The following is a 21,956-nucleotide window of genomic DNA, read 5'->3' on the forward strand; positions in this document are numbered from 1 at the left end:
TAATGACATTTTCAGCCTGAGACCTTACCGTTACCCTTTGACTTAGTGGTAAGGTCTCACATGCTACCCGGGTAGTAGGCATGCAGTGCACGTCCACTGCTGTTTTCGCTGGGTAAACGCCACACGGTAGAAAATAGAAAATATTTTCTACCGCGTGCTTCTGTTGCATGCCAAATTCAGAATTACCGCACAGGGAACGCAGTGGCTTGGCGGTAATGATGATTTGGTGTGTGCTGGATGCGCACAGGCCCTTACATGGCTTTGTAAAAGGGCTCCTTAACCGGGTAGTGACACTAAATATCTCCTAAATGGCTAGGTTAGGGGTAGGGTGGGCCAGATCGGCAATTTAGTTGGTTAGTGACGATATTTATTTATTTATTTATTTTTATTTATTTGTTGCATTTGTATCCCACATTTTCCCACCTATTTGCAGGCTCAATGTGGCTTATAATGTTCTGTCATGGCTTTCGCCAATCCAGAGCAAAAAATACAATTAATATTACATAAAGAACATGGATAACATAATAAAATTAAGCTATCAGGTATATAAAGAAAACATTCAGAATATCAGGTAGTGGAGATGCGTTACAGTTCCTATTATGGATCATTGTGGTTTGCCTTGTTGAAGAGATAAGTCTTCAGTGATTTACGAAAGTTGATTATGTCATAAACTGTTTTCAGGTCAAATGGCAATGCATTCCACAACTGTGCGCTCAAGTAGGAAAAGCTGGACGCATGTATTAATCTGTATTTTAGTCCTTTACAGCTGGGGAAGTGAAGATTCAGGAATGTGCGTGCTGATCTTTCAGCATTCCTGGGTGGTAAGTCAATAAGGTCTAACGTAGGCCGGGGCATCTCCGTGAATGATTTTATGAACCATAGTACAGACCTTGAACGTAATACGTTCTTTAAGTGGAAGCCAGTGTGTAACTTTTCTCTTAGGGTTTTGGCACTTTCGTATTTTGTATTTCCAAATATGAGTCTGACTGCAGTGTTTGGGCTGTTTGAAGTTTCTTAATGATTTGCTCTTTACAGTCCACTATTCAATTCAGTCCACTAATCAGCTAAGCAACTGCATAACGTGAGGACAGCTGAGTTAACTGGGCAGCAGACTGAATACTGACCAGTCCCCGGTTAATGTCTGGGTATTCAGTGTTAGAAGCTGTATATACCCCGGGATTAGGTCTGCCTGCAGCTGGAAAAGGCTTCTAAGCAGCTTACTACCGCAGGTTGAATATTTCCCCCGTCCCTAATCTTCACATAAATCCATGGCTTTTTGAAATCGCCTTTCCTAAAATATTAAGTTCTTCCTCTAACGTGAACCCTATTCTACCATAAAATCACTATGTAACTGTTTATACCGGAACTGGCGAACGCCTCTCTGGTACTATGTAAGCCACATTGAGCCTGCAAATAGGTGGGAAAATGTGGGATACAAATGTAACAAATAAAAAAAAAAAATAACATGACTGCACAGTTATTAACACATTTTCACTAATTTCAGCAGACTACAGCTGAAATGTCTAGTACAGGATTTGCAGGTGGAAAACATCCCGGGAATGTCTGGACTGCATGAGCACATACTATGCAGAAAATAAACTGAATTTCAAAAAGAATATTCTGTCTAAACCTGTAAACCAGGGCCACGTGGCAGAAAGAGTCATTTAATGGGCAGAAAACAGGTTCATTTCATCCCTTCCAGCCAAGTGCCTGAGCTGGCTTCAGAGGCAAGAAAACCCCTTCCCTAAATCACTTCTGGTCCCCTCATTCAGGCGATTTCTCAGCAGAGATGAACCTTTCTGTGGCAATAAATCCCACTGAGGACGTAGCTTAGCCGGGCTGAAAAACCTGAAAGGAGCAGCGGGTTAATTACTGCCCAGGAAAGTGCTGTCAGGCAGGGGTACGCTAGGGGGCATTCATGTCACGCTAGGAGCAGAGACCAGAAAGGTACGAGAGTCGCACAGTGTATATGGGTCTGCAGACATACATTATACCCACGTATGCAGAACACACACAGAAATACTTTTATATTGCAAAAAATAAGTCTGACTAGAGTGTTCCCTGGTGGGGACGTGCAGCAGGGAAGGTTCATACTTATCTGCTTCTTACACTCAGGCTTTCTCTAGCTGCTGAAGGACTGCAGGACCCTGGCGAGGTTACAGCTCAGTCTAAGGCAGTCAGGCATGGAAAGGTTGGTAGTCTTTCCCCATTTGCAGTACATGGGATGTACGCAGACTATTGGGCTCATTTTCAAAAGAGAAGGACATTCATCTTTTGACATCAAACGAAATAAAACATGGAAAAGAAAATAAGATGATACCTTTTTTATTGGACATAACTTAATACATTTCTTGATTAGCTTTCGAAGGTTGCCCTTCTTCATCCGATCTGATGAAGAAGGGCAACCTTCGAAAGCTAATCAAGAAATGTATTAAGTTATGTCCAATAAAAAAGGTATCATCTTATTTTTTTTTCCATGTTTTATTTCATTTGATTTCTATTGATAACCTTAAGAGTGGACTAACACGGCTACCACACTCCTCAATCTTTTGACATAAAACGGAAGATGGACGTCCTTCTTCCAGAGACGTCCAAATCGGTATAATCGAAACTCGATTTTGGACGTCTCCAACTGCAGTTCTTCGCAGGGACGGCCAAAGTTCAAGGGGGCGTGTCAGAGGCATAGTGATGGCGGGACTTCGGCGTGCCTGACACTTGGACGTCTTTGACCCATAATCGAAAAAAACAAGGACATCCCTGATGAACACTTGGACGTTTTCACCCGGACCTGTTTTTCTTACGAATAAGGCACAAAAAGGTGCCCGAAATGACCAGATGACCACCGGAGGGAATCGGGGATGACCTCCCATTACTCCCCCAGTGGTCACTAACCCCCTCCCACCCTCAAAAAACATCTTTCAAAATATGTTGTGCCAGCCTCTATACCAACCTCAGATGTCCATGATAGCGCATGCAGGTCCCAGGAGCAGTTTTAGTGGGTACTGCAGTGCACTTCAGATAGGCGGACCCAGGCCCATACCCCCCCTACCTGTTACATTTGTGTAGGAAACAGTGAGCTCTCCAAAACCCACCACAAACCCACTGTACCCTTATATAGGTGCCCCCTTCACCCGTAAGGGCTATGGTAGTGGTGTACAGTTGTGGGTTATGGGCGGCTCAGTACACAAGGTAAGGGAGCTATGTACCTGGGAGCATTTTATGAATTCCACTGCAGTACCCCCCTAGGGTGCCTGGTTGGTGTCCTGGCATGTCAGGGGGACCAGTGCACTATGAATGCTGGCTCCTCCCACGACCAAATGGCTTGCATTTGGTCATTTCTGAGATGGACGTCTTTGGTTTCGAAAATCGCCAAAAGTCAGAAACGTCCATGTCTAGGGACGTCCAAATTTAAGGATTTGGACGTCTCTGACGGTATTTTTGAAATGAAAGATGGACATCCATCTTTTCGAAAATATGGGTTTCCCCACCTCTGGATTTCGCCGTTTTGCAAGGACATCCCTGTCGAAAATGCCCCTCTACATGGCCCTGTATGCCTGCACTGGCACTCTCCGTTCTGAGCATGAAGGGAGACAGTAGGCTGCCAGTCTAATGCTTCACTCTCTGTCCTTGAGGTCAGTCAACAAGGTTGGTCCTCCCAGGCCCAACTTGGGGGTGGCAATGCAGCATTCCCCATCTCTGCTTTCCACAATGCATCTGCTGCTACTGCTCAGGCCCACCCTAAAGCAGTGACTTGGTCCACCTCCACCCCTTCCCGGGGTAGATTTCCTATTGAGAGGGGGTGGGGCAGTGCAACACTTCAATACAGCTTAGGATGAGGTAGGGGGCTGTAAAGGTGAAAAGCTCTGACTTGGGGGTGGGGGGGGGGGGGGTAGGTGTTGCACAGTAGGTGGGATAGGGAAGATGCCGACCAGTTGTAAGATGTTCACCACCTGAAGGGGGGGGGGGATTGCACAGGAATGAGCTATGCTGACCACTGGAGGGGTAGGTAGATAGGGGAGGTGAAGATTCTAGACACTGGGTGGGGGAGGAGAGTAGGTAGATAGGGGAAATGAAGGTGTTGGCCACCGGGGGGAAGGGGTAGAGACGGTAAGGGAAGATATAAGCCAACTTGGGGGTGTAGAGAGGGGAAGGGGTGATATAGAACTGTAGGGGCTGGGGGTTTCAGCCACTCCTAGGGGAGGAGAGTGGCATAGCTGAAGGTTCACCCAGGGCATTTGATATCCTGACCTGGCCCTGAAACATGAGGGAGATTTGCATGTCTATGACCTGCAGTGTAGTTAGATCTGTCTCATACAAATCCATTCTAAATAAACACCAGGATTATACGGACTTCAAATCAACAGTACAATACATAAATATTTACTATTTCACACAAATGTTTTTTTAAATTACAATTTTTTTCAAAATCTTTATTTGATATTAACATTGTAAAAGCTACAAACCTTCTCTGACTACGCCCTTAAAAGACCTTCTAATGTGCTGTTAATGTGTTTATTTTCTGTTATAGTATGCCATGCCTGGGTCAGCAATAATTCAGCTTAAGAATTTACGCAAGTTTGATTCCTAACCAATGATATGTATTCTGCTTTAGTAGCTGGTGATTATTGTTTTATGATGTTTAGCCCCAGGAATGTTAGAAGGTCTTGAAAGTAGCCAGAGAATGTTTTTAGCTTTTAGAATATTAATGTTGAATAAAGATTTTAAGAAATTGTAATAAAAAATGTTTGTGATGAAGTTTATCAACTAGTGAAATACTAAATAAATACAATTCCATTAGGGATAGCATGAAAACCTGAGCCCTGGGTGGCCCTCGAGGAGAGAGAGTGAACACTTAGAATCTGAGTGGAATAGAATGGGTAGAAATGAATCAATTTTTCACTCTTTCAAAAAGTACAGAGGCCAGGGGACACTGAAATTACATGTAAAACAAATAGGAGGAAATATTCTTTCACTCAAAGAATAGTTAAGCTCTGGAACTCTTTGCCGGAGGAGGTGGTAACAGCAGTTAGCATATCTGGGTTTAAAAAAAGTTTGGACAAATTCCTGGAGGAAAAATCCATAGTCTGCTATTGAGACAGACAAGGGAAGCAACTGCTTGCCCTGGGATTTGTAGTATGGAATGTTGATACTCTTTGAGATTCTGCATGGAATCTTGCTGTTCTTTGGGGTTCTACATGGAATGTTGATACTCTTTGAGATTCTGCATGGAATCTTGTTGCTGTGTAGGATTCCAGAATCTTGCTATTCTTTGGGGTTCTACACGGAATGTTGCCACGATTTGGGTTTCTGCCAGGTACTTGTGACCTGTCTTGGCCACTGTTTGGAAAACAGGATACTGGGTTAGATGGACCATTGGTCTGACCCAGTCTGGCTACTCTTATGGACAAGTTCCTGGAGGAAAAATCCATAGTCTGCTATTGAGACAGACAAAGGAAGCAACTGCTTGCCCTGGGATTTGTAGTATGGAATGTTGATACTTTTTGAGATTCTGCATGGAATCTTGTCGCTGTGTAGGATTCCAGAATCTTGCTATTCTTTGGGGTTCTACACGGAATGTTGCCACAATTTGGGTTTCTGCCAGGTACTTGTGACCTGTCTTGGCCACTGTTTGGAAAACAGGATACCAGGCTAGATGGACCATTGGTCTGACCCTGTATGGTTGTTGTTATGTTCATCTGCGTGCACAGACTTAATGTCAGAATAGCACCATGTGGCATCTGGCACACCTTATATTAATGCAGCTGCAGTTACATCAGCCATAAAGGAATCGTGAAGGATGCGCTGGTAATTGGAAGCCCTGCCCCTTGCAGTTACACAACGCTACTTTCATGCACAGTTACAGAAAAGTGCTTCGGCACGCTGTGAGCATATATGCACATGTGTGTGTACACTCACTCGCAAACATGTCAGCATCCGGTAAGTGTACACGCACGATGGGTACGGAAATGTGGGCCCCCTTAAAGAGTCTAGTGCTACATTTATAACTCCCCCCTCCCCCATGTGCTCTGTATTGAAGAGCAGGGTAACACGGGAATCAGCGTCTGAATGTTCAAATCCGGGCTAAAGGCCTACCTGTTTGATGCTGCTTTTGACTCCTAACTTGTCACTTGCTCGTAACCTTTATCTTGTCTTCCTCTCTTCAATAGTCCCTTCCCCTATGTGTCCTTCTGTCTGTCCTACCCTTATCCTTATTGGTCCTGTCTGTCTGTCCTGATTTAGATTGTAAGCTCTTTTGAGCAGGGACTGTCTTTTCTTCATGTTCATTTGTGAAGCGCTGCGTACGACTGGTAGCGCTATAGAAATGATTTATAGTAGTAGTAGTAGTAGAATAACTCCAATATTTTCCCCAATGAAAAGAAATCAGTTTACCTAAAAAGTGAAAGCTGAACGGCCTTAGTCTGCCTGATCTGGAGAACTGAACTCTCAGTGCATTTCCTACCTCTCGTATCCACTGTCAACTCATTCTTGAAATGAAGAGGACACTGGACAGATCAGTCATTTAGCTGAGGACACAAATGGGACGACATTCAAAGAGCCTCTCCTGCCCGCATAAATCGCTTTCCGCTGCCTAAGTGGGGATATTCAGAGGCCATTAAGCAGAGATTGCTGCTGAACATCCCCACAGACCACCCAACTAAAAAGTAGCAAGTTGTGACGCACTGGAGAGGAGCTGGGGATTATGCGGCATTATTCAGCTCAAAGCTGGACTATATTAGGCTGCATGGACAGGTGGGGGCCAGCACCCACATAACTATGATTTTTATAATTAAACCCCTCCCTCCTACTCTCCCACCACAATTTCCTAAGTCCTTCCCCATCCCCTCTCGATGTCCAGGTAGGCCCCCTCTGTGCCCACCTATCTTCCTGGTGGTCCAGCGGGGGTCTTTTGCAGCAGGAGCGCAGCCCATTTCCTTCTGTCGTCTCATGACTTCCTTTCTAAATGGCTGCCACGACCTCTTCTGGCAGCTTGAGGTACTACAGGAAGTACTGCAAGAGGTCATAGCACCCATTTTCAAAGGCAGCTGCAAGGGGGCAGAAGTAGGAGGCTGGACCACCAGAGATACAGGTAGGCCTGGGGGGGGGGGGGGGGGGGGAGAGGGCTACCTAGAGATCAGGAGGGGATGGGGGAGGGAAGGGGCAGGAAATCATGGTGGAGAGGGGGGTATTAGAGAGGCTGGGAGGGAAATTGGGAGGATTTCATTAAAATAAATAATTACATGGGTGCAGGCAGATATTCAGTCATGGCCGACATAACTCTCTTATGTGGTATGTGGACCTGGCTGAATATTGGCCCGCATAAGCTCTGGCAACCTGCCTGTCCACATTTACCTCCTAGTATTCACTGCTGGTACCTGGACGTGGCCTGGCACTGAATACTGGGGGCTAATTCAGCCGGTGACGGTAAACGTTTAAAAAAAAATAAAAACCAACAACACTGATTGCAGCCGGCTGAATATCGGCAGAAAAGTATTACCATTGTTTACTGCAAGAGTAACTGAGGATACAGGGTGTTATTCCCTCCCTCTTCCCCCCCCCCCCATACAGTACTGCAAAAGCACATGAGGATTCAGCGTATTTTCCCCCTCCCTTTCCCCGTTCTTTACTGCGCGAGCGCCTGAAGATACAGGGAATTATTCCCCTCCCTCCCTCTCCCCCATTTGTTATGGCAAGATGACAGAAAACTATTCAAAGTTGTTAAAACATGTGCGGACTGTGAAGTATTGCAGGAAGTCCTTAGGAAACTGGAAGATCGGGCGTCCAAATGGCAGATGAAATTTAATGTGGACAAATGCAAAGTGATGCACTTTGGGAAGAATAATCCAAATCATAGTTACCTGATGCTAGGGTCCACTTTGGAGGTCAGCGCTCAAGAAAAAGATCTAGGTGTCATCTTAGACAATAAACTGAAATCTTCTGCTTAAAAAAGATTCAAAGAGCGACCAAAATGATAAAGGGGATGGAACTCCTCTCGTACGAGGAAAGGCTAAAGAGGTTAGGGCACTTCAGCTTGGAAAAGAGACGGATGAGGGGAGATATGATTGAGGTCTACAAAATCCTGAGTGGTGTAGAACGAGTAGAAGCAAATCAATTTTTTACTCGTTCCAAAAGTACAAACATTAGGGGACACTTGAGGAAGTTACATGGAAGTAGTCTTAAAACAAGAGGAACTATTTTTTCACTCATTGAATAGTTAAGCTCTAGAACTGTTTGCTGGAGGATGTAGTATCAGCGGTTAGTGTGTTTGGGTTTAAAAAAGGTTTGGACAAGTTCCTGAAGGAAAAGTCATAAGTACATAAGTATTTTCATACTGGGATAGACTGACGGTCCATCAAGCCCAGCATCCTGTTTCCAACAGTGGCCAATCCAGGTCAGAAATACCTGGCAAGATCCCAAAAACGTTCAATACATTTTATGCTACTTATCCCAGAAATAAGCAGTGGATTTTCCCAAGTCCATTTTAATAATGGTCTATGGATTTTTCCTTTAGGAAGCCATTCAAACCTTTTTTAAAACCCCATTAAGCTAACTGCCTTTAGCACGTTCCCTGGCAATGAATTCCAGAGTTTAATTACATGTTCAGTGAAGAAAACTTTTTTCCGATTTGTTTTAAATTTACTACATTGTAGCTTCATCGCATGCCCCCTAGTCCTAGTATTTTTGGAAAGCGTGAACAGATGCTTCACATCTACCCGTTCAACTCCACTCATTATTTTATAGACCTCTATCATATCTCCCCTCAGCTGTCTTTTCTCCAAGTCCATAGTCTGCTATTGAGGCAGACATGGGAAGCCACTGCTTGCCTTGGGATTTGTGGCATGGAATGTTACCACAATTTGGGTTTCTGCCAAGTATTTGTGACCTGCTTTTGGGGTAGATGGACCGTTGGTGTGACCTAGTATGTTCTAAGGATACAGGGTGTTATTCCCTCCCTTCCCCCATTCTCTACTGCTAAAGTTATCTGAGGATACAGGGTGTTATTTTCTCCCTCCCCCATTTTTTGCTGTTTGAGTATGTGTGGATACAGGCTGTCAAAGAATAGCAAAGCTCTGGTACTCGTTGCCATTGGATGCGGTAACAGCAGTTAGCATATCTGGGTTTAAAAAAAGGTTTTGACAAGTTCCTGGAGGAAAAGTCCCTAGTCTGTTATTGAGATGGATATGGAGGAAGGCATTACTTGCCCTGGGATTGGTAGCATGAAATATCTAGTAGGTGTAGGATTGGCCACTACTGGAAGCAGGATACTGGGCTAGATGGACCATTGGTCTGACCCCGTATTGCTATTCTTATGGTCTTATGTTCCCCGGAGTACCTGAGGATCCTGGGTGTTACTTCCCCTTCTGCCTCTCTTGCTTTACTGCAAGAGTACCTGATGACAGAGGGGGTTTTCTCCCTGTCTCCCCCCATTCTTTACTTCTACAGCACCTGAGGACACAGGATGTTATCCCTAACCCCTATTGTTTTACTGCTAGAGTACCTGAGGATATTAGGGTGCTATCCAACCCCTCTCCTCGTACTCTCAAGCTAGGTTACCTGATGATAGAAGGTGTTATCCTCCCCCTCCCCCTCGTTCCTTTAAAGCTAGAGTAGGTGTTACTTCAAAGATTTACAATACATCACATCCTCTAGTCAAAAACAGCAAAAAACCCAAAACACTATACCCTGCCCCCCTCTCTCTTGCAGCCCCTTAACAGCTAAAGAACTCTCCTGTTCCCTCCCCCTCCTTCCCTCTGTTCCTTGACAGCTAGAGTAGCTGATGTTACAGGGTGTCATCCGATCCCCCCCCCCCCATTTCCATCACCGATGCTTTCCTGCCCTGTACCTCCCCCTGTTACGTTACTGCTAGAGAACTTAAGGATGCAGGGTGTTATCTACCCCCTCCCCCCCCCTTAGTACAGTACCTGATAATATTGGGTCTTAGGGTAACGCTGCCCTTCCATTTCTTGCTTGTAGTCATTGGCAAATGCAAATCCCCTCTTGCAAAATCCATTGCAGTCTCCAAGCTGCCAGGCTGAAACCCCTGATTAAGCAGCAGGATTCCTAGAGAAGCAGAAAAAGTGCTGAGAGCAGCTCAGAGCAAACTGTCTTCTGAACGGCTTCCTCCACTCACAGCAGCAGATAAAAACAAACAAGTCCCACGTCAGGGCGATGCTTCCTTCCTGCTTTCCAATCCCAGGTCCAGCTGCTCCACTCACTCTCAGTGAGCACAGGGAGACCGCGTTCACTTCTCTAGTCTAAACTCACTGCAGTCTGCAAATTCCAGCACTTTCAGCTCTCCTGCAAAAGAAGCAGCATAAATCACATCAAAGAAGCCCAAATCAGAGGCAGAACTCTGCTCTCCACTTCATTAATCCCAGGAAGGAGGACTTTGTACTTCACTTTATTAACCCCTGAAGAGAAAACCCTGCTCTCCCATTCACTAATCCCAGGAGAGAGAGAGAGACATCTGCATGCCCCTTCACTAATATCAAGAGAGAGATTAGTGCACAGTCTACATTGATCCCAGGAAAAATAATCCCAAGGGGAAGAAATTGGCATTCTCTTCACTAACCCTAAGAGAGAGAGAGAGTGCTACACACTCTGTATTAATCCCAGGAGAAATAATCCCAAGGCAAAAATCTTTGAATTCTCTTCACTAATCCCAGGAGAGAAAACTGTGCACTTTATTCACTAAGTACATAAGTGTTGCCATACTGGAACAGACTGAAGGTCCATCAAGCCCAGCATCCTGTTTCCATTTTATGCTGCTTATCCTAGAAATAAGAAGTGGATTTCCACAAATCCACTTTACGAATGGCTTGTGGACTTCCAAAACATTTTGAAACCCTGCTAAACTAACTGCTTTGACCACATTAACTGGCAACAAATTCCAGAGTTTAATTACATGTTGAGTGAAAAAATACTTTCTCCAATTTGTTTTAAATGTACTACTTTGTAGTTTCATTGCATGCCTCCTAGTCCTAGTATTTTTGTAAAGATTAAGCAAGTGATTCACATCTACCCGTTCCATTCCTCTCGTTATTTTATAGATCTCTATCATATCTCCCCTCAGCCGTTTTTTTTCTCCAAGCTGAAGAGCCATAACCACTTTAGCCTTTCCTCATAGTGAAGTCATCCCATCCCCTTTATCATTTTCGTCGCCCTTTTCTGTACCTTTTCTAATTCCACTATATCTTTTTTTGAGATTAAGTGACCACAAAACTGCACACAATATTCGAGGTGCGGTCTCACCATGGAGCAATACAAAGGCATTATAACATCCTCAGTTTTGTTTTCCATTCCTTTCCTAATAACACCTAACATTCTATTTGCTTTCTTAGCCGCACCAGCACACTCAACGGAAGGTTTCAACGTATCATCAACGACGACGACCCTTTCCTGTTCAGAGACTCCTAACGTGGAACCTTGCATGATGTAGCTATAATTCAGGTTCCTCTTTCCCACATGCATCACTTTGCACTTGCTCACATTAAACGTCATCTGCCATTTAGCCGCCCAGTCTCGTAAGGTCCTCTTGTAATTTTTTAACAATCCTCCTGCGAATTAACGACTTTGAATAACTTTGTGTCATCAGCAAATTTAATTACCTCACTAGTTACTGCCATCTCTAGGTTATTTATAAATATGTTAAAAAGCAGCGGTCCCAGCACAGACCCCTTGGGGAACCCCACTAACTACCCTTCTCCATTGAGAATACTGACAATTTAATCCTACTCTCTGTTTTCTATCTTTTAACCAGTTTTTAATCCACAATAGAATACTACCTCCTATCCCATGACACTCCAATTTCCTCTGGAGTCTTTCATGAGGTACTTTGTCAAACACCTTCTGAAAATCCAGATACACAATATCAACTGGCTCACCTTTATCCACATGTTTGTTCACCCCTTCAAAGAAATGTAGTACATTGGTGAGGCAAGATTTCCCTTCACTAAATCCATGTTGACTTTGTCTCATTAATCCATGCTTTTGAATATGCTCTGTAATTTTGTTCTTAATAATAGTTTCTACCATTTTGCCCGGCACCGATGTCAGATTCACCGGTCTATAATTTCACGAATCTCCTGTGGAACCCTTTTTAAAAATCGACGTTACATTGGCCACCCTCCAATCTTCTGGTACCATGCTTGATTTTAAACATAAGTTACATATTACTAACAAGAGTTCTGTAAATTCATTTTTCAATTCTATCAGTACTCTGGGATGAATTTCTCAAATTGCGACATTATATCCTCCAGGTTTATAGAGATTTCATTCAGATTCTCTGACTCATCAGCTCTGAATATCATTTCTGGCACCGGTATCTCTCCCAAATCTTTCTTGGTGAAGACCAAAGCAACAAATTCATTCACTCTCTCTGCTATGGCGTTGTCTTCCCTGAATGCCCCTTTTACCCCTCGGTCATCTAGCAGTCCAATCAATTCTTTTGCCAGCTTCTTGCTTTTAATATACTAAAAAATGTTTACTTTATGTTTTTGCCTCCAACACAATCTTTTTTTCAAAGTCTCTCTTTGCCTTCCTTATCAGCGCTTTGCATTTGACTTCACATTCCTTATGCTGTTTCATATTTTCAGTCAGTTCCTTCTTCCATTTTCTGAAGGATTTTCTTTTAGCTCTAATAGCTTCCTTCACCTCACTTTTTAACCATGTCAGCTGCCGTGTGGTCTTCCTTCCTCCTTTTTTAATACACAGAATATATTTGGCCTGGGCTTCCAGGATGGTATTTTTGAACAGCATCCGAGTCTGATGTAAATTTTTGACCTTCTCAGCTGCTCCGCTAAGTTTCTTTTTCACTGTTCTTCTCATTTTATCATACTCTCCTTTTTGAAAGTTAAACACTAATGCACTGGATTTTCTGTGTGTACTTACACCAAAGCCAATATCATATCTAATCATATTATGATCACTGTTATCAAGTGGCCCCATCACCATTACCTCCCGCACCAGATCATGTGCTCCACTAAGGACTAGGTCTAGAATTTTTCCTTCTCTCATCAGCTCCTGTACCAGCTGCTCCATAAAGCAGTCTTTGATTTTGTCAAGGAATTTTACCTCTCTAGTATGCCCTGATGTTACATTTACCCAGTCAATATCGGGGTAATTGAAATCGCCCAATATTATTGTGTTGCCCAGTTTGTTAGCCTGCCTAATTTCTGCATCCGTCTGTTCATCCTGGCCAGGCAGACGGTAGTACATTCCTATCACTATCCTTTTCTCCTTTACACATGGAATTTCAATCCACAGTGATTCCAAGAAGTGTTTTGTTTCCTGCAGAATTTTCAATCTATTTGATTCAAGGCTCTCGTTAATATACAATGCTACCCCTCCACCAATTCGATCCACCCTATCACTACGATATAATTTGTACCCCGTTATGACAGTGTCCCACTAGTTACCCTCCTTCCACCAGGTCTCAGAGATGCCTATTATATCTAAGTTCCTTCACTAATCCCAGGAGAGAGAACTCTGCAATCCCTTCACTAATCCCAGAAGAAAGGACTCGGCACTTCCTTCACTGATCCCAGGAGAGAAGACATAGGGGAAGCCACTGCTTGCCCTGGGATTGGTAGCATGGAATGTTGCTATTATTTGGGTTTCTTCCTGGTACTTTTGACCTGGATTGGCCACTGTTGGAAGCAGGATACAGGGCTAGATGGTCTGACTCAGCACGGCTATTATTATGTTCTTCCCTAATACCATGTGAGACTACTGTGTACTCCCTTCACTAATTCCAAGAGAGGACTCTGCATTTCCTTTCCTAATACCAGGAGAGAGAAATATGCACTTTTCTTCATTTATTCCAGGGGAAAGAACTCTGCACTCTCTTCGCTAATCCCAGGAGAGAAGACACTGCACTTCCTTCAATAACCCCAAGAGAGAGATGGCTGCACTTCCTCCACTAATCTAAGGAAAGAGAACTCTACACTCTTCACTAACCCCAGGATTCCGACCTCTACACTCCTTTCATTAATCCCAGGAAAATGCAGCACCGTAAACATTGCAGTAGACAGTAGAACATTAATATACCTACTGGAAAACTAAGCAATGTAGGTTAGTACAGCTGAATTCTACTCAGACATTTGGGGCTAGATTCTATATATTACGCCTACAAATTCAGCACCAAAAAAATACAGCTAGGTATACTCTATAAGTCATGTCAATCTTTAGGAGTAGCTCATAGAATACACTAAGGCGTATTTTGTTGTGGCACGGTTTATAGAATGTGCCTAGCAGAAACTAAATAGAGGGGTGACCATTTATGCCAAGTAAAATGGTGTAAATTCCCATGCCTAATGGGCATAAATTTGTTAAGCCAATTAAGTTGCAAGCGGAAATCCATAATATGACCGAATTTGCATGTGTAACTCAAGTTGCACTCTATAGAATCCTGGGGTTGATGCTAACAGAATATTCAACCTTTCTTATACACAAACTCAAGTTGACCCTCATGAGTTTAGAATAAGTATGCACAAACTAAAAATGCAAATATGTAGACCAGGGGCATAGCCAGAAGTAGCTCTTTATTGGAGAGGGGACTGGAAGGGGGCAAGCATTTCATCTTGGAACCCCTCTCCCCACTCTTGCTCCACTCTCATGTCATACCTTTAGTGGTGGGATTGCTGAAGCCCCGCTAGCTGATGTTTCATCACTGGAGCTCTGCACGTGCTGACTGAGAAGTGGGGAAGCACCGCTCCAGCCCTCAACAGCAACCCTTCCACACATGTTCAGTTCAAATATATGAACTGAGCGTGTGTAGAAATTCCGGCATTGGCGGCTAGATCACCCTGTCAACTTCCTACTGCTAAGGCAGTGAAACTCTTCGACTGGTGGGGCTCAAGTACTCCCACCAACCATGTATTGGCTGCCACAATTTTGTGAGTGGGGGAACAGGCCCTTGAGGCCCCCATTAGCTACACAACTGATGTAGACAAAATTAAAGTGAACCTCCAAAAAGACAGAGTTTGTATAAATTGCAACACCAGAGAAATAGAAACAATGACACATGTCCACCCATACGTATTTCTTGCATTTATGCACTGCACCACTTACCTACTCCTTTACAGAACAGTGCACAGGTGCCTTACCAACACTTTCAAAGGTAAGTGTACACTTATGTACCAAAGGACTATTATTCTATAATTCATGAGCATAAGGGACAGGTACATGAGGATATGCAGTTATAGAACTCCATTTTATATCTACACTAAAAGGCAGGTAATAACGCCAAATAAACAAATAAATAGACAGACAGATTGCAGTGAAAGACTCAGGATGTCAGGTCTCTCGGGGAAATGTGAGCCCTTGGGCCACTCTCACGGAGGTGGCAGCAGCAGGCAAAACCACCCAACAGGAGACAGGCAACCCTAAGACGGGCTGAAGTAGACAGGACTGGAGTGACTGGCTGGAGCTGAAGAGGAAAGCAACAAGGAATCCAGGAACAACGTCCTACAGCAGGGTTCAGGCTTGAGAAGCAGGATACAGGATACTCAAAACATGCTTCTCCCACAGGATTCGGGAAACTGGCACAGCTTGACTGGATCCGGGTTCACCCAAACACTAGACAGGCAGGGTGACCATGGAAGCATAGCTTGGCAGGAAAGAGGAAAACAGGAGCTACATACAAGCTAAGCTCAAGAGAATGGGAATGACAGATACGCTTGCCAGAGGAAGGGTTAGACTGGAGCTACAGTAGAAATGAAAGAAATGGCTGCAGCACCAGCCGCTAACCAACCTCAGACAGGGAGCAGAGCCACTGCACAGGGATAACAGAAAGGCTAGAAGCCCACAGAGAATAATACACACAGAAAGGCTGAAAGCCTACAGGTCAGAGAGATACACCCAGAAAGGCTGGAAGCCCACAGAAGGGCTGGAAACCCCCAGACCGCAGTAATACACCCAGAAGGCCTGGAAGCCCACAGATAAGAGTGATATACACAGAAAGGCTGAAAGCCTACAGGTCAGAGAGATACACCCAGAAAGGCTAGAAGCCCACAGAAGGGCTGGATACCCCCCAGGCCGCAGTAATACACCCAGAAGGCCTAGAAGCCCACAGATAAAAGTGAAACACACAGATAGACTGGAGGCCCTCAGAGCAATGGGCACAGAAGAGATGGAAGCCCACAGAACAATAGACACAGAAGAGCTGAAAGCCCACAGAGCAAATACCCTGAGCAGGAAAGCAAGAAGCCCACAGGTAAGTAGTAGACTAGGCAGAAAGCCTATGAGCAATAATACCCTGAGCCAGAAGGCAAGGCCCACAGGTGATAGTAACTAGCAAAGCAGAAGAGCTGGAAGCCCACAAGGAAAGCTAACTGTGCAAACAGCACACTAACCTCGGGACCTAAGGCACTGTGGAGGCATTGGCAATGCAAAGGCACTGAAGACTAGAACACCAGTTCCTTAAGAAGGCCCTGACAGATGAGGTCACCCCTTCAGGCCACAGGCATGGAGCATACAGAAGCCCAGAGAGGCCTAACCCACACAGGTGTAGTCTAGTGAGGTAATTAGTGTCAGGCTGGAAGCAGCCAGCCCACCCAGCCTGAGACAGAGCTACCTCAGGAACAGCCCACTGAAGTACAGAGAGGCCCAATACACACAAGTGTAGAGTAGTGAAGCCATTAGAGCAGCCAGCCTACAGAGACAGAGATAGAGCTAACTCAGGAACAGTATACTGAAGCACAGAGAGGTTAACCCCACACAGGTGCAGTATACTGAGGCAATCAGCGCCATGCTGGAAGTGGCCAGCACCCAGAGACAGAAACAGAGCCAACTCAGAAGTAGACAGAAACCAGCATAGACACTGATTCCCAGAAATAGGGTAAGTCTGAGGGTGGTCACGACCACAGACGTGACACAGGAAGAGTGGAGATGCCCTGATAAAGTCAAAGGCACTGATCAGGGCAGAAAGACCATGGAGGGTACTTAGCTCATCCCATGGACACTAACAGAAGTAACAACCCACAACTGCAAGGGTCACATGGAATCAGAACTGTGGATAAGTTTAAAACCATTTGTCATCATTTTACTGTTTTTCTGTGGTGTTTGGGAGCAGATCTACAACTGGGTGCCTCAAATTAGGTGCCCAGAGAACTCATGGTAGGAGGTGGCTCTATAAACATAAGAACATAAGGGTAGCCATACTTGGTCATACCAACGGTTCATCTAACCCAGTATCCTATTTTCAACAGTAGCCAATCCAGGTCACAAGTACCTGGTAGGAACCAATCCTGGCTTCCTCATATCTGTCTTGATAGAAGACTATGGACTTTTCCTCCAGGACTTGTCCAAACATTTTATAAACCCAGATACACTAACCGCTGTTACCACATCCTCTGGCAAAGAGTTCCAAAGTTTAACTCTCCGTTGAGTGAAAAAATATTTCCTCCTATTTGTTTTAGGAGTATTTCTATGTAACTTCCTTGAGTGTCCCCTAGCCTTTTGGAATGAGTAAAAAATCAATTTATTCTACTTGTTCTACACCACTCAGGATCATATTTCCCCTCAATCGTCTCTTTTCCAAGCTGAAGAGCCCTAACCTCTTTAGCCTTTCCTCATACGAGAGGAGTTCCAATCTCCTTTCATCATTTTGGTCGCTTTTCTTTGAACCTTTTCTAATTCTACTATATCTTTTTTTGAGATACAGCTACTAGAACTGAACACAATTCTCAAGGTGTGGTCCCACCATGGAGCGATACAAGTGCATTATCATATGTTTGGTCTTATTTACCATCTCTTTCCTAAAAAATTCTTAGCATCCTATTTGCTTTTTTGGCTGCTTTTATAGACACCTAGTGTAAATAGGTATTAACACTTCTAACATTTAGCTCCCTGAAGGGATGCACACACTTTCATAATGCACAAAACCAGAATGCATGAAAATAAAGGTATTGTGCAGAAAGGGCATTTCCTGGGCATGTGTGTTTGTGTGTGCACTTACCCACATAAGGACCTCATTTCAAACTGAATGCACACATGTACTTAGCAGGTAGGGCAGCTTTCTGAAAGTTCTACAGGAAGAGCCGGACCTTCTCTTCCCTGTCCTCATAGACCTCATAAGTACATAAGTTTTGCCATACTGGGACAGACCAAAGGTCCATCAAGCCCAGCATCCTGTTTCCAACAATGGCCAATCCAGGTCACAAATACCTGGCAAGATCCCAAGATTCCTCCCTCCCTTCTCCCTTCTGTTCAGCACCAAGCACCCAGGGACAGCAGTTTTGATCCAGACTGCTCACATTCTCTTCACATCTGTCTTGGTGCTGAATGCTGTCTCTCACTGGGCCAGGCATGGGTTTACTACATCTTGCACCAGTGGTATTGCTAAAGCTTTTCCTTCCTTTGTTTGCCATTATCCCAGTTTTTACGTGTTATTTCTATTGCATTAGAGTCCTGTTTCATTCTACTGCTCTGCATTGCACGGACTGCTTTCCCCTATCTTTTTGTGGTTAAGTACAAACCCACATTGTTTTCAATTATTCCTTCCTGTGCATTACTGCTTTCTGTGGATGTTCTATGTATTATTTATATCACATTACCATCCCTCTCCTTGCATTAATGGCATGTAGAGGCCCAATTCTCCAAGCCATTCCCTGGGTAAAAAAGTTTTACTTGTGTTCATTTCCCTCCCTACAATATATTCTTTTAGCCACCTTGAGAGATGATGTACTTAGAGGGGTGTCCGGGTTGGCAGAGGAGAGATACATACATAACTTGCTTGTAATTTAAATTCTACACTCTTTTCCGTGGAAAATTATATCTGCATGCAAAGCAGATGCAAGGGAAGGTGCATAATTTGTACTCAGGGAAATTTTGAAAGTGAAAGTCATATTTCCCATCTGACAGCTGGTGGAAAGACCGAGGGGAAAAAGCTACACATAGACTTTGCACCTGTGTAGTATGTTGAAAACTGCCTGATAGAGTACCTAGAAATATACCCTCGATGTTCAATGTGGCAGCAAATTTATTTGGTTAGTTACTTGATTAATGGACTGAATATTGCACCTAACCAGGTAACTAGAAACCCAACAGGCACTGTCCAAATAGTGTCAGGTTGGTCATAAAGGATGGTCCATGGCATTATCTGGATAAGTCAATCTACGCTTCATCCTTTTTGTACATCAGCCCTCGATCCTGGAATGCTTTGCCGAGACTACTGAAAGAAACAATGGATCACCTAACATTAAAAAAAATTACTGCTTAGTAAAGCCTATTCCAAAGTCTTTAATCCCCTATTTCCGTTTTGTTAGATTACCCGCTTTTTCCATATGTCTGCTTCCCTTTCCCTTAGTATTCTCTTATTTAGCTGCTTTGTTATTCTATTTGTAACTTTGTTAGCCACATTGAGCCTGCACAAGCTGGGAAAATGTGGGATACAAGTGAACCAAATAAATAAATAAATAATGCAGCTGAAAATTCAGGTATGGCCCTGGGGAGTGAGATATATATATCACTATGTAGGAGCCATTCTTAACCAATAAGTACATAAGAACAGCCATACTGGGTCAGACCAAAGGTCCATCAAGCCCAGTATCCTGTTTCCAACAGCGGTCAATCCAGGTCACAAGTACCTGGCAGAAACCCAAATAGTAGCAACATTCCATGCTATCAATCCCAGGACAAGCAATGGCTTCTCTATGTCAGGAACTTGTCCAACCCTTTTTAAAACCCAGTTATACTAACCGCTGATGCCACATCCCGTTCTACACCACTCAGTATTTTCTAGACCTCTATCATTTCCCCCCTCCAACGTCTCTTTTCCAAGCTGAAGAGTCCTAACCTCTTAAGCCTTTTCTCATATGGGAGGAGTTCCATCCCCTTAATAATTTTGATTGCCATTCTTTGAATCTTTTATAATTCTCCTATATTTTTTCTAAAAGATACGGTGACCAGACTGCACACAATACTGGGGAACATTACTACTACTACTATTACTACTTATCATTTCTATAGTGCTACTAGACATATGCAGCACTGTACACTTGAACATGAAGACACAGTCTCTGCTCGACAGACCTTACAATCTAATTAGGACAAACAGGACAAACAAGAGATAAGGACAAAGAGTAGCAAGATTCCGGAATCCCAAAGAACAGCAAGATTCCGTGCAGAATCCCAAAGAGTAGCAAGATTCTACTACTTATCATTTCTGTAGCGCTACTAGACATACGCAGCACTGTACACTTGAACATGAAGACACAGTCCCTGCTCGACAGAGCTTACAATCTAATTAGGACAAACAGGACAAACAAGAGATAAGGACAAAGAGTAGCAAGATTCCGGAATCCCAAAGACCAGCAAGATTCCGTGCAGAATCTCAAACAGTAGGAAAGATTCCAGAATCCTACAGACTACTACTACTACTACTTATTATTTCTATAGCGCTACTAGACATATGCAGTGCTGTACACTTGAACATGAAGAGACAGTCCCTGCTCGACAGAGCTTACAATCTAATTAGATGTGAAGAGTCTGTTTATGCTTTCCAAAAATACTAGGACTAGGGGGCATGTGATGAAGCTACAAAGTAGTAAATTTAAAATGAATCAGAGAAAATATTTCTTCACTCAACGTGTAATTAAACTCTGGAATTCATTGCCATAGAATGTGGTAAAGGTGGTTATCTTAGCAGAGTTTAAAAAAGGTTTGTACGGCTTCTTAAAGAAAAAGTCCATAGATCATTATTAAATTGAACTTCGGGAAAACATTTCTGGGATAAGCAGTATAAAACGTTTTGCACTTTTTTGGGGATCTTGCCAGGTATTTGTGACCTGGATTGGCCACTGTTGGAAACAGGATGCTGGGCTTGATGGACCTTTGGTCTGTCCCAGTATGGCAATACTTATGTAATTGCAGGACATATGGAGTAATGAAGAAGCACTGTGGTTTAATCTTGGGGAATGGAAAAAGTATTTACATTGGTGTGATATACAGGCCTCCCTCAAAATCAGAAGAAATGAACATAGATTTAATTAAGTACATAAGTACATAAGTAATGCCAAACTGGGAAAAGACCAAGGGTCCATCGAGCCCAGCATCTTGTCCATGACAGCGGCCAATCCAGGCCAAGGGCACCTGGCAAGCTTCCCAAACGTACAAACATTCTATACATGTTATTCCTGGGATTTTGGATTTTTCCAAGTCCGTTTAGTAGCGGTTTATGGACTTGTCCTTTAGGAAACCGTCCAACCCCTTTTTAAACTCTGCTAAGCTAACCGCCTTCACCACATTTTCCGGCAATGAATTCCAGAGTTTAATTACACGTTGGGTGAAGAAAAATTTTCTCCAATTTGTTTCAAATGTACTACACTGTAGTTTAATCGCATGCCCCCTAGTCCTAGTATTTATGGAAAGCGTGAACAGACGCTTCACATCCACCTGTTCCACTCCACTCATTATTTTATATACCTCTATCATGTCTCCCCTGAGCCGTCTCTTCTCCAAGCTGAATAGCCCTAGCCTCCTTAGTCTTTCTTCATAGGGAAGTCGTCCCATCCCCACTATCATTTTAGTCGCCCTTCGCTGCACCTTTTCCAATTCTACTATATCTTTCTTGAGATGCGGCGACCAGAATTGAACACAATACTCAAGGTGCGGTCGCACCATGGAGCGATACAATGGCATTATAACATCCTCACACCTGTTTTCCATACCTTTCCTAATAATACCCAACATTCTATTCGCTTTCCTAGCCACAGCAGCACACTGAGCAGAAGGTTTCAGTGTGTTATCGACGACGACACCCAGATCCCTTTCTTGGTCCGTAACTCCTAACGTGGAACCTTGCATGACGTAGCTATAATTCGGGTTCTTTTTTCCCACATGCATCACCTTGCACTTGCTCACATTAAACGTCATCTGCCATTTAGCCGCCCAGTTTCCCAGTCTCGTAAGGTCCTTCTGTAATTTTTCACAATCCTGTCGCGAGTTAACGACTTTGA

At 43.8% G+C, this 21,956-nt stretch overlaps 1 protein-coding gene across 1 annotated transcript in view; it reads right to left on the reverse strand.

The window, feature by feature from the left end:
• The window catches only part of LOC115462256 (bifunctional heparan sulfate N-deacetylase/N-sulfotransferase 3-like), a gene marked incomplete in the record, with an annotated part of 197,607 nt that extends 187,393 nt beyond the window's left edge, over positions 1–10,214 (reverse strand). Inside the window, 1 exon segment of the mRNA XM_030192266.1 lies at positions 9,921–10,214.
• Between the last annotated feature and the right edge of the window lie 11,742 nt (positions 10,215–21,956).

Source organism: Microcaecilia unicolor, chromosome 2 (genome assembly GCF_901765095.1).
Source record: "Microcaecilia unicolor chromosome 2, aMicUni1.1, whole genome shotgun sequence".
Classification (NCBI taxonomy): domain Eukaryota; kingdom Metazoa; phylum Chordata; class Amphibia; order Gymnophiona; family Siphonopidae; genus Microcaecilia; species Microcaecilia unicolor.